The following is a 10,218-nucleotide window of genomic DNA, read 5'->3' as shown; positions in this document are numbered from 1 at the left end:
AGTGTGAGCGTTCGTGTTCATCAGTAGTGTGAGCGTTCGTGTTCATCAGTAGTGTGAGCGTTCGTGTTCATCAGAAGTGTGAGCGTTCATGTTCATCAGTAGTGTGAGCGTTCGTGTTCATCAGGAGTGTGAGCGTTCATGTTCATCAGTAGTGTGAGCATTCATGTTCATCATTAGCGTGAGCGTTCGTGTTCATCAGTAGTGTGAGCGTTCATGTTCATCAGTAGTGTGAGCGTTCGTGTTCATCAGGAGTGTGAGCATTCATGTTCATCAGTAGTGTGAGCGTTCGTGTTCATCAGTAATGTGAGCATTCGTGTTCATCAGTAGTGTGAGCGTTCATGTTCATCAGTAGTGTGAGCATTCGTGTTCATCAGTAGTGTGAGCGTTCATGTTCATCAGTAGTGTGAGCGTTCGTGTTCATCAGTAATGTGAGCATTCGTGTTCATCAGTAGTGTGAGCGTTCATGTTCATCAGTAGTGTGAGCATTCGTGTTCATCAGTAGTGTGAGCGTTCGGGTTCATCAGTAGTGTGAGCGTTCGTGCTCATCAGGAGTGTGAGCGTTCGTGTTCATCAGTAGTGTGAGCATTCGTGTTCATCAGTAGTGTGAGCATTCATGTTCATAAGTAGTGTGAGCGTTCGTATTCATCAGTAGTGTGAGCGTTCGGGTTCATCAGTAGTGTGAGCGGTCGTGTTCATCAGAAGTGTGAGCGTTCGTGTTCATCAGTAGTGTGAGCGTTCGTGTTCATCAGTAGTGTGAGCGTTCGTGTTCATCAGTAGTGTGAGCGTTCGTATTCATCAGTAGTGTGAGCGTTCGTGTTCATCAGTAGTGTGAGCGTTCGTGTTCATCAGAAGTGTGAGCGTTCGTGTTCATCAGTAGTGTGAGCGTTCGTGTTCATCAGTAGTGTGAGCGTTCGTGTTCATCAGTAGTGTGAGCGTTTGTGTTCATCAGTAGTGTGAGCGTTCGTGTTCATCAGTAGTGTGAGCGTTCATGTTCATCAGTAGTGTGAGCGTTCATGTTCATCAGTAGTGTGAGCGTTCGTGTTCATCAGTAGTGTGAGCATTCATGTTCATCAGTAGTGTGAGCGTTCATGTTCATCGGTAGTGTGAGCGTTCATGTTCATCAGTAGTGTGAGCATTCGTGTTCATCAGTAGTGTGAGCGTTCGGGTTCATCAGTAGTGTGAGCGTTCGTGCTCATCAGGAGTGTGAGCGTTCGTGTTCATCAGTAGTGTGAGCATTCGTGTTCATCAGTAGTGTGAGCATTCATGTTCATAAGTAGTGTGAGCGTTCGTATTCATCAGTAGTGTGAGCGTTCGGGTTCATCAGTAGTGTGAGCGGTCGTGCTCATCAGTAGTGTGAGCGTTCGTGTTCATCAGAAGTGTGAGCGTTCGTGTTCATCAGTAGTGTGAGCGTTCGTGTTCATCAGTAGTGTGAGCGTTCGTGTTCATCAGTAGTGTGAGCGTTCGTGTTCATCAGAAGTGTGAGCGTTCATGTTCATCAGTAGTGTGAGCGTTCATGTTCATCAGTAGTGTGAGCGTTTGTGTTCATCAGTAGTGTGAGCGTTCGTGTTCATCAGTAGTGTGAGCGTTCATGTTCATCAGTAGTGTCAGCGTTCGTGTTCATCAGTAGTGTGAGCGTTCATGTTCATCAGTAGTGTGAGCGTTCGTGTTCATCAGTAGTGTGAGCGTTCATGTTCATCAGTAGTGTCAGCGTTCGTGTTCATCAGTAGTGTGAGCGTTCATGTTCATCAGTAGTGTGAGCGTTCGTGTTCATCAGTAGTGTGAGCGTTCATGTTCATCAGTAGTGTCAGCGTTCATGTTCATCAGTAGTGTGAGCGTTTGTGTTCATCAGTAGTGTGAGCGTTCGTGTTCATCAGTAGTGTCAGCGTTCGTGTTCATCAGTAGTGTGAGCGTTCATGTTCATCAGTAGTGTGAGCGTTCGTGTTCATCAGTAGTGTGAGCGTTCATGTTCATCAGTAGTGTCAGCGTTCATGTTCATCAGTAGTGTGAGCGTTTGTGTTCATCAGTAGTGTGAGCGTTCGTGTTCATCAGTAGTGTGAGCGTTCATGTTCATCAGTAGTGTCAGCGTTCGTGTTCATCAGTAGTGTCAGCATTCATGTTCATCAGTAGTGTGAGCGTTCGTGTTCAATCATTAGTGTGAGCGTTCATGTTCATCAGTAGTGTGAGCATTCATGTTCATCAGTAGTGTGAGCATTCATGTTCGTCAGTAGTGTGAGCGTTCATGTTCATCAGTAGTGTGAGCATTCATGTTCATCAGTAGTGTGAGCATTCATGTTCGTCAGTAGTGTGAGCGTTCATGTTCATCAGTAGTGTGAGCATTCATGTTCGTCAGTAGTGTGAGCGTTCGTGTTCATCAGTAGTGTGAGCATTCATGTTCGTCAGTAGTGTGAGCGTTCATGTTCATCAGTAGTGTGAGCATTCATGTTCATCAGTAGTGTGAGCGTTCGTGTTCATCAGTAGTGTGAGCATTCATGTTCATCAGTAGTGTGAGCATTCATGTTCATCAGTAGTGTCAGCGTTCATGTTCATCAGTAGTGTGAGCGTTCGTGTTCATCAGTAGTGTGAGCGTTCATGTTCATCAGTAGTGTGAGCGTTCATGTTCATCAGTAGTGTGAGCGTTCGTGTTCATCAGTAGTGTGAGCGTTCGTGTTCATCAGTAGTGTGAGCGTTCATGTTCATCAGTTGTGTGAGCGTTCATGTTCATCAGTAGTGTGAGCGTTCGTGTTCATCAGTAGTGTGAGCGTTCGTGTTCATCAGTAATGTGAGCGTTCATGTTCATCAGTAGTGTGAGCGTTCATGTTCATCAGTAGTGTGAGTGTTCATGTTCATCAGTAGTGTGAGCGTTCGTGTTCATCAGTAGTGTGAGCGTTCGTGTTCATCAGTAGTGTGAGCGTTCATGTTCATCAGTAGTGTGAGCGTTCCTGTTCATCAGTAGTGTGAGCGTTCGTGTTCATCAGTAGTGTGAGCGTTCGTGTTCATCAGTAGTGTGAGCGTTCGTGTTCATCAGTAGTGTGAGCGTTCATGTTCATCAGTTGTGTGAGCGTTCATGTTCATCAGTAGTGTGAGCGTTCATGTTCATCAGTAGTGTGAGCGTTCGTGTTCATCAGTAATGTGAGCGTTCATGTTCATCAGTAGTGTGAGCGTTCGTGTTCATCAGTAGTGTGAGCGTTCGTGTTCATCAGTAGTGTGAGCGTTCGTGTTCATCAGTAGTGTGAGCGTTCATGTTCATCAGTAGTTTCAGCGTTCGTGTTCATCAGTAGTGTGAGCGTTCGTGTTCATCAGTAATGTGAGCGTTCGTGTTCATCAGTAGTGTGAGCGTTCATGTTCATCAGTAGTGTGAGCATTAGTGTTCATCAGTAGTGTGAGCGTTCGGGTTCATCAGTAGTGTGAGCGTTCGTGCTCATCAGGAGTGTGAGCCTTCGTGTTCATCAGTAGTGTGAGCGTTCGTGTTCATCAGTAGTGTGAGCATTCATGTTCATAAGTAGTGTAAGCGTTCTTGTTCATCAGTAGTGTGAGCGTTCATGTTCATCAGTAGTGTGAGCGTTCATGTTCATCAGTAGTTTCAGCGTTCGTGTTCATCAGTAGTGTGAGCGTTCGTGTTCATCAGTAATGTGAGCGTTCGTGTTCATCAGTAGTGTGAGCGTTCATGTTCATCAGTAGTGTGAGCATTCGTGGTCATCAGTAGTGTGAGAGTTCGGGTTCATCAGTAGTGTGAGCGTTCGTGCTCATCAGGAGTGTGAGCGTTCGTGTTCATCAGTAGTGTGAGCGTTCGTGTTCATCAGTAGTGTGAGCGTTCATGTTCATAAGTAGTGTGAGCATTCGTGTTCATCAGTAGTGTGAGCGTTCGGGTTCATCAGTAGTGTGAGCGTTCGTGTTCATCAGTAGTGTGAGCGTTCATGTTCATCAGTAGTGTGAGCATTCGTGTTCATCAGTAGTGTGAGCGTTCGGGTTCATCAGTAGTGTGAGCGTTCGTATTCATCAGTAGTGTGAGCGTTCGGGTTCATCAGTAGTGTGAGCGGTCGTGCTCATCAGTAGTGTGAGCGTTCGTGTTCATCAGAAGTGTGAGCGTTCGTATTCATCAGTAGTGTGAGCGTTCGTGTTCATCAGTAGTGTGAGCGTTCATGTTCATCAGTAGTGTGAGCATTCGTGTTCATCAGTAGTGTGAGCGTTCGGGTTCATCAGTAGTGTGAGCGTTCGTATTCATCAGTAGTGTGAGCGTTCGGGTTCATCAGTAGTGTGAGCGGTCGTGCTCATCAGTAGTGTGAGCGTTCGTGTTCATCAGAAGTGTGAGCGTTCGTGTTCATCAGTAGTGTGAGCGTTTGTGTTCATCAGTAGTGTGAGCATTCATGTTCATCAGTAGTGTGAGCGTTCGTGTTCATCAGTAGTGTGAGCGTTCGTGTTCATCAGTAGTGTGAGCGTTCGTGTTCATCAGTAGTGTGAGCATTCATGTTCATCAGTAGTGTGAGCGTTCGTGTTCATCAGTTGTGTGAGCGTTCGTGTTCATCAGTAGTGTGAGCGTTTGTGTTCATCAGTAGTGTGAGCGTTCGTGTTCATCAGTAGTGTGGGCGTTCGTGTTCATCAGTAGTGTGAGCGTTCGTGTTCATCAGTAGTGTGAGCGGTCGTGCTCATCAGTAGTGTGAGCGTTCGTGTTCATCAGAAGTGTGAGCGTTCGTGTTCATCAGTAGTGTGAGCGTTCGTGTTCATCAGTAGTGTGAGCATTCATGTTCATCAGTAGTGTGAGCGTTCGTGTTCATCAGTAGTGTGAGCGTTCATGTTCATCAGTAGTGTGAGCGTTTGTGTTCATCAGTAGTGTGAGCGTTCGTGTTCATCAGTAGTGTGAGCGTTCGTGTTCATCAGAAGTGTGAGCGTTCGTGTTCATCAGTTGTGTGAGCGTTCGTGTTCATCAGTAGTGTGAGCGTTCATGTTGATCAGTAGTGTGAGCGTTCGTGTTCATCAGTAGTGTGAGCGGTCGTGCTCATCGGTAGTGTGAGCGTTCGTGTTCATCAGAAGTGTGAGCGTTCGTGTTCATCAGTAGTGTGAGCGTTCGTGTTCATCAGTAGTGTGAGCATTCATGTTCATCAGTAGTGTGAGCGTTCGTGTTCATCAGTAGTGTGAGCGTTCATGTTCATCAGTAGTGTCAGCGTTCATGTTCATCAGTAGTGTGAGCGTTCATGTTCATCAGTAGTGTCAGCGTTCATGTTCATCAGTAGTGTGAGCATTCGTGTTCATCAGTAGTGTGAGCGTTCGGGTTCATCAGTAGTGTGAGCGTTCGTGCTCATCAGGAGTGTGAGCGTTCGTGTTCATCAGTAGTGTGAGCATTCGTGTTCATCAGTAGTGTGAGCATTCATGTTCATAAGTAGTGTGAGCGTTCGTATTCATCAGTAGTGTGAGCGGTCGTGCTCATCAGTAGTGTGAGCGTTCGTGTTCATCAGAAGTGTGAGCGTTCGTGTTCATCAGTAGTGTGAGCGTTCGGGTTCATCAGTAGTGTGAGCGGTCGTGCTCATCAGTAGTGTGAGCGTTCGTGTTCATCAGAAGTGTGAGCGTTCGTGTTCATCAGTAGTGTGAGCGTTCGTGTTCATCAGTAGTGTGAGCGTTCGTGTTCATCAGTAGTGTGAGCGTTCGTGTTCATCAGAAGTGTGAGCGTTCGTGTTCATCAGTAGTGTGAGCGTTTGTGTTCATCAGTAGTGTGAGCGTTCGTGTTCATCAGTAGTGTGAGCGTTCATGTTCATCAGTAGTGTCAGCGTTCGTGTTCATCAGTAGTGTGAGCGTTCATGTTCATCAGTAGTGTGAGCGTTCGTGTTCATCAGTAGTGTGAGCGTTCATGTTCATCAGTAGTGTCAGCGTTCGTGTTCATCAGTAGTGTGAGCGTTCATGTTCATCAGTAGTGTGAGCGTTCGTGTTCATCAGTAGTGTGAGCGTTCATGTTCATCAGTAGTGTCAGCGTTCATGTTCATCAGTAGTGTGAGCGTTTGTGTTCATCAGTAGTGTGAGCGTTCGTGTTCATCAGTAGTGTCAGCGTTCGTGTTCATCAGTAGTGTGAGCGTTCATGTTCATCAGTAGTGTGAGCGTTCGTGTTCATCAGTAGTGTGAGCGTTCATGTTCATCAGTAGTGTCAGCGTTCATGTTCATCAGTAGTGTGAGCGTTTGTGTTCATCAGTAGTGTGAGCGTTCGTGTTCATCAGTAGTGTGAGCGTTCATGTTCATCAGTAGTGTCAGCGTTCGTGTTCATCAGTAGTGTCAGCATTCATGTTCATCAGTAGTGTGAGCGTTCGTGTTCAATCATTAGTGTGAGCGTTCATGTTCATCAGTAGTGTGAGCATTCATGTTCATCAGTAGTGTGAGCATTCATGTTCGTCAGTAGTGTGAGCGTTCATGTTCATCAGTAGTGTGAGCATTCATGTTCATCAGTAGTGTGAGCATTCATGTTCGTCAGTAGTGTGAGCGTTCATGTTCATCAGTAGTGTGAGCATTCATGTTCGTCAGTAGTGTGAGCGTTCGTGTTCATCAGTAGTGTGAGCATTCATGTTCGTCCGTAGTGTGAGCGTTCATGTTCATCAGTAGTGTGAGCATTCATGTTCATCAGTAGTGTGAGCGTTCGTGTTCATCAGTAGTGTGAGCATTCATGTTCATCAGTAGTGTCAGCGTTCATGTTCATCAGTAGTGTGAGCGTTCGTGTTCATCAGTAGTGTGAGCGTTCATGTTCATCAGTAGTGTGAGCGTTCATGTTCATCAGTAGTGTGAGCGTTCCTGTTCATCAGTAGTGTGAGCGTTCGTGTTCATCAGTAGTGTGAGCGTTCGTGTTCATCAGTAGTGTGAGCGTTCGTGTTCATCAGTAGTGTGAGCGTTCATGTTCATCAGTTGTGTGAGCGTTCATGTTCATCAGTAGTGTGAGCGTTCATGTTCATCAGTAGTGTGAGCGTTCGTGTTCATCAGTAATGTGAGCGTTCATGTTCATCAGTAGTGTGAGCGTTCGTGTTCATCAGTAGTGTGAGCGTTCGTGTTCATCAGTAGTGTGAGCGTTCATGTTCATCAGTAGTGTGAGCGTTCATGTTCATCAGTAGTGTGAGCGTTCGTGTTCATCAGTAATGTGAGCGTTCATGTTCATCAGTAGTGTGAGCGTTCGTGTTCATCAGTAGTGTGAGCGTTCATGTTCATCAGTAGTGTCAGCGTTCATGTTCATCAGTAGTGTGAGCGTTCATGTTCATCAGTAGTGTCAGCGTTCATGTTCATCAGTAGTGTGAGCATTCGTGTTCATCAGTAGTGTGAGCGTTCGGGTTCATCAGTAGTGTGAGCGTTCGTGCTCATCAGGAGTGTGAGCGTTCGTGTTCATCAGTAGTGTGAGCATTCGTGTTCATCAGTAGTGTGAGCATTCATGTTCATAAGTAGTGTGAGCGTTCGTATTCATCAGTAGTGTGAGCGTTCGGGTTCATCAGTAGTGTGAGCGGTCGTGCTCATCAGTAGTGTGAGCGTTCGTGTTCATCAGAAGTGTGAGCGTTCGTGTTCATCAGTAGTGTGAGCGTTCGTGTTCATCAGTAGTGTGAGCATTCATGTTCATCAGTAGTGTGAGCGTTCGTGTTCATCAGTAGTGTGAGCGTTCATGTTCATCAGTAGTGTCAGCGTTCATGTTCATCAGTAGTGTGAGCGTTCATGTTCATCAGTAGTGTCAGCGTTCATGTTCATCAGTAGTGTGAGCATTCGTGTTCATCAGTAGTGTGAGCGTTCGGGTTCATCAGTAGTGTGAGCGTTCGTGCTCATCAGGAGTGTGAGCGTTCGTGTTCATCAGTAGTGTGAGCATTCGTGTTCATCAGTAGTGTGAGCATTCATGTTCATAAGTAGTGTGAGCGTTCGTATTCATCAGTAGTGTGAGCGTTCGGGTTCATCAGTAGTGTGAGCGGTCGTGCTCATCAGTAGTGTGAGCGTTCGTGTTCATCAGAAGTGTGAGCGTTCGTGTTCATCAGTAGTGTGAGCGTTCGTGTTCATCAGTAGTGTGAGCGTTCGTGTTCATCAGTAGTGTGAGCGTTCGTGTTCATCAGAAGTGTGAGCGTTCGTGTTCATCAGTAGTGTGAGCGTTTGTGTTCATCAGTAGTGTGAGCGTTCGTGTTCATCAGTAGTGTGAGCGTTCATGTTCATCAGTAGTGTCAGCGTTCGTGTTCATCAGTAGTGTGAGCGTTCATGTTCATCAGTAGTGTGAGCGTTCGTGTTCATCAGTAGTGTGAGCGTTCATGTTCATCAGTAGTGTCAGCGTTCGTGTTCATCAGTAGTGTGAGCGTTCATGTTCATCAGTAGTGTGAGCGTTCGTGTTCATCAGTAGTGTGAGCGTTCATGTTCATCAGTAGTGTCAGCGTTCATGTTCATCAGTAGTGTGAGCGTTTGTGTTCATCAGTAGTGTGAGCGTTCGTGTTCATCAGTAGTGTCAGCGTTCGTGTTCATCAGTAGTGTGAGCGTTCATGTTCATCAGTAGTGTGAGCGTTCGTGTTCATCAGTAGTGTGAGCGTTCATGTTCATCAGTAGTGTCAGCGTTCATGTTCATCAGTAGTGTGAGCGTTTGTGTTCATCAGTAGTGTGAGCGTTCGTGTTCATCAGTAGTGTGAGCGTTCATGTTCATCAGTAGTGTCAGCGTTCGTGTTCATCAGTAGTGTCAGCATTCATGTTCATCAGTAGTGTGAGCGTTCGTGTTCAATCATTAGTGTGAGCGTTCATGTTCATCAGTAGTGTGAGCATTCATGTTCATCAGTAGTGTGAGCATTCATGTTCGTCAGTAGTGTGAGCGTTCATGTTCATCAGTAGTGTGAGCATTCATGTTCATCAGTAGTGTGAGCATTCATGTTCGTCAGTAGTGTGAGCGTTCATGTTCATCAGTAGTGTGAGCATTCATGTTCGTCAGTAGTGTGAGCGTTCGTGTTCATCAGTAGTGTGAGCATTCATGTTCGTCCGTAGTGTGAGCGTTCATGTTCATCAGTAGTGTGAGCATTCATGTTCATCAGTAGTGTGAGCGTTCGTGTTCATCAGTAGTGTGAGCATTCATGTTCATCAGTAGTGTCAGCGTTCATGTTCATCAGTAGTGTGAGCGTTCGTGTTCATCAGTAGTGTGAGCGTTCATGTTCATCAGTAGTGTGAGCGTTCATGTTCATCAGTAGTGTGAGCGTTCGTGTTCATCAGTAGTGTGAGCGTTCGTGTTCATCAGTAGTGTGAGCGTTCATGTTCATCAGTTGTGTGAGCGTTCATGTTCATCAGTAGTGTGAGCGTTCGTGTTCATCAGTAGTGTGAGCGTTCGTGTTCATCAGTAATGTGAGCGTTCATGTTCATCAGTAGTGTGAGCGTTCATGTTCATCAGTAGTGTGAGTGTTCATGTTCATCAGTAGTGTGAGCGTTCATGTTCATCAGTAGTGTGAGCGTTCCTGTTCATCAGTAGTGTGAGCGTTCGTGTTCATCAGTAGTGTGAGCGTTCATGTTCATCAGTAGTGTGAGCGTTCGTGTTCATCAGTAGTGTGAGCGTTCATGTTCATCAGTAGTGTGAGCGTTCGTGTTCATCAGTAGTGTGAGCGTTCATGTTCATCAGTAGTGTGAGCGTTCCTGTTCATCAGTAGTGTGAGCGTTCGTGTTCATCAGTAGTGTGAGCGTTCGTGTTCATCAGTAGTGTGAGCGTTCGTGTTCATCAGTAGTGTGAGCGTTCATGTTCATCAGTTGTGTGAGCGTTCATGTTCATCAGTAGTGTGAGCGTTCATGTTCATCAGTAGTGTGAGCGTTCGTGTTCATCAGTAATGTGAGCGTTCATGTTCATCAGTAGTGTGAGCGTTCGTGTTCATCAGTAGTGTGAGCGTTCGTGTTCATCAGTAGTGTGAGCGTTCGTGTTCATCAGTAGTGTGAGCGTTCATGTTCATCAGTAGTTTCAGCGTTCGTGTTCATCAGTAGTGTGAGCGTTCGTGTTCATCAGTAATGTGAGCGTTCGTGTTCATCAGTAGTGTGAGCGTTCATGTTCATCAGTAGTGTGAGCATTAGTGTTCATCAGTAGTGTGAGCGTTCGGGTTCATCAGTAGTGTGAGCGTTCGTGCTCATCAGGAGTGTGAGCCTTCGTGTTCATCAGTAGTGTGAGCGTTCGTGTTCATCAGTAGTGTGAGCATTCATGTTCATAAGTAGTGTAAGCGTTCTTGTTCATCAGTAGTGTGAGCGTTCATGTTCATCAGTAGTGTGAGCGTTCAT

Source organism: Neoarius graeffei, chromosome 8, assembly GCF_027579695.1.
Source record: "Neoarius graeffei isolate fNeoGra1 chromosome 8, fNeoGra1.pri, whole genome shotgun sequence".
Lineage (NCBI taxonomy): Eukaryota > Metazoa > Chordata > Actinopteri > Siluriformes > Ariidae > Neoarius > Neoarius graeffei.
This window is presented reverse-complemented; position numbering follows the sequence as displayed.